Raw genomic sequence first — 3,459 nt, 5'->3', positions numbered from 1 at the left:
CAGCACAGGTCGCTGGCGAGACTCCTTGGTCTTTGTCAATGGTAGATGAAGAAAGCAATCTCACCATTTTGCTGTGCATTTATCTAATTTTGAATATATTGCTTATCTTTTTCTGTATTTAAAGATTTGGGGAATCTATTTCCTAATTTCTAGATTAAGGAAAGTTTCCTTTAGCTTATAAAATGTATGCAATATTTGTGACAGGATATTAGTATTCAGATTGCTTCAATCTGTAAATTTATTTTTCTGCCCCTCCTTTTCCCCTGGCACTGGAAAGATATAAAGCAAATATTTTCCTAATATCCATACAGATATGTTTGAGGGAAAGAGAGTTTCATTTTTCCATTGCTTTTGGTTTGATGTCTATTGTAACAGCAGGTCAAGAGGAAAGGAGGGTTTTCCAGAAAATCTTAAATGGGTGTGAGCCTTGAGGGAGGGAGGTGGGGCAGAAGAAGTATGAGGCCCATGTGGGAGGCACAGGGCTGAGAGCTCTTTCCCAGCAGTTGCTTGAGAAGGGAGAGGACCTCCCGCCTGGGAAAGAACAAGTCAAGTTGGGCTTGGCAGGTTCCAGGTTTATTATCTCAGTAATGTGTGACTGACTTCTCAGAAGCTGCCTGGACACTGTATCTGTGCCTGAAGACCCAATTACCCAGCCTCTCACCTGATTCACAGCATTGCACCCTAAACCATGACATCAGGCAGAGGTGCTGACTCAGGGCTTTGTCTGATCCCCAGATGCTTATATCTCCCTCACATAACACCTGTAAGCCCAAGAAAATGAAGCGAAATGGTGTTCTGAATGTTGTTGAGCCCCCTTTGTAATATCTTCATGAGCTGGGGATGGTTGGGCTAGCTAAGACCCCCTTCCTGGAAGAGTGCTAACTGGCTCCCATTACAAGCTTTTCCCTTTGACTTCACCTTAGAGTATTTCATGCATTTAAATCTTTTATGTGATTGATTTTGCTGGGGTTGAGGAGGGGACTGGGGTTTGACTACAGGACAATGGGCTTGCTAGGCGAGAGCTCTATCACTGAGCTTTTTATTTTGGGACAGAGTCTCACTAAATAGCTGTGGCTTCACACCTTGTTTTTTTTTTTTTTTTTTCGAAGGTGGTACTGGGAATTTACCACTGAGCCACATACATTTTGTATGTTATTTAGAGACAGGATCTCACTGAGTTGCTTAGTACCTTGTTTTTGCGGAGTCTGGCTTTGAACTCGCAATCCTCTACCTCAGCCTCCTGAGCTGCTGGGATTATAGGCACATGCCACTGTGCACGGCAGCCTCAAACTTTTAATCATTTTTACCTCAAACTCCCAAGCAGCGGGATTACTGTGTCCAGCTATATGATAGAATTTATTAGTTTTTTTCTTTTATAGCTTTTTTTTTTTTTTTGTATCTGTGATCAGAATTCTGACTGACTCTGAGCTTAAGAGATCCACCTTTCCTTTCCCAGGGATTGACTGATTGTCCATCATTATTAAATAATTCAGCTTTTACTCAATGACCTGATATGCATGATAGAGGTATCATGCATTAACTTTGTGTGTACTGTGTTTATATTACTCTGTTCCACTGATTTTTTAAATATCAAAACTCAGTGGTTTTAAGTACTCTATTACATTTAGTGGTCATCTGGCAGGGACATGCCTTCCTTACTTTCCCTCTCAATTTTTTTCATAATTTCTATACACCTCCCATATGAACTTGAGAGTTTGCATGTCTCTTTCCCCTCAGTCTTGATGGTGCTTTGCATTAGGGTTATATTATACTTGTCAATCAATTTAAAGTAATGTGATATCTTAAAATATTGGGTCTTTCTATGACCATGTGCATATTTTTGCCATATTCTATATTCTATAGTAGCATCTCCAAATTTCCTTCAATAGCTCTTACACATTTCTTGTTAATTTTGTTCCTAGATATTTAATCATTTTGTTTAAAATATGAAATGTATCTTTTTATCATTATACTTTCAAAATAGTTTTCAAAACTACATAGAAAAGCAATGAATTTTGTGTATAAAATTTTCAATTATCACATTATTGAATCCTTCCATTGTCTGTGATAGCCTTTGGGGTGATCTTGAGATTTCTAACTGTATAACCACTTCATATACACCAAATAATGATTTCTCCCTCTCCCCGCTCTCTTTTGTCTGTTGCTATACTGGGGATTGAACACAGGGCCTTAAGCATGCTAGACGAATACTATACCACTAAGCTGCATTCCTAGCTCTTAAATAATAATTATATATTTGCTTTTTCAACATTTTAAATTATCTAAATGTGTTGCCTAGTATTGCCAGAACAAGATAAATCAGAGAAAAAGAGAAGAGATACTATGTATACTTTCCAGGCTTTATTTTTTTTGGGGGGGGCATAATTATTAAATTGTAGTTAAAATATTTTTCCCAATGTTTTTATTATTATTTAGAATGTGATCCAATCACTATATAAAATTTGGACTCTTTCAATGTAAGAAATCTGTCTTTAAAATTTTTGTACTTGGTGGCTGGGTAGAGAGAGCACACTTAGCACATGTAAGGCTCTGACCCCAACACCAAAACAAAACAACAGCAGCAACAACGAAAACTTTATTGTTTTATCTGTTTATCTCTAGGAAACTTGAAGCTTTATCAACTTTAGTCTCATCAACATTCTATTCAAGGCCATCATACTTACCACACCTTAAGTGAAACCTTCATGTTTAACAAACTAGAATGACTTTTGTCCTGTCAATAATGCTCCAACCATAAGTCATCAAAGCAAAGCAGCACACACAATGGAGTTATTAAATATTGCTCCTGAACACAGTTTTCAGTGGCTGCACATTCTTTCATCAAGTGGATGTAACATACATTATTGCTGTGGCCAATCTTTATGCCACCTCTCATCTTAACTTCTTACTTGGGGTCTGCAACCTTATTCAAATTCATTTTTCCTTATTATTATCCTTATTCACATCTTTCAGTCCATGTCACTCCTGAGACTGTCACATTCTGAAGAATATATTTTAATTATGTTTTTGCATATATTACAACTATCCATCTGGAAAGCTGATGAAGGCCTTTACTCTTTCTAGAAGTCTAAATGAGCTGCTTTTTGTTAATAGGAGCCTCAACTGATTTTCATTTTTCATGGGCCAATGGATTTAGATTTAAAAACACTTTCTTACCACCTACCATATATAATTCATTTTTATTTATTGCACCACTTTCAGACCGTACGAAACTGGATGCAAATCTTAGTTTGTGCTGGTGCAGACCCAACAAAGGGACTCTGGGGAGGACAACCCCCTCCCAAAGCAGCCTCTCCACTCTTCTGTTCTCGAAATGCCAGGTACTGCCCTCTTCACATGATTTTAATGTGCTAAGCAGGTGACTGTTGGGTAGAAGTCCACTCTAGAGTGTAATGTGCAGGTTCAGGCAAACAAAACCAGAGGCTTTCTTACAGAGTG

This window comes from Marmota monax, unplaced genomic scaffold, assembly GCF_021218885.2.
Source record: "Marmota monax isolate L192 unplaced genomic scaffold, Marmota_monax_Labrador192_F-V1.1 WCK01_AAM20220418_F8-fsc00018, whole genome shotgun sequence".
NCBI lineage: Eukaryota > Metazoa > Chordata > Mammalia > Rodentia > Sciuridae > Marmota > Marmota monax.
The sequence above is the reverse complement of the archived record's forward strand: the minus strand, read 5'-3'. Positions refer to the sequence as shown.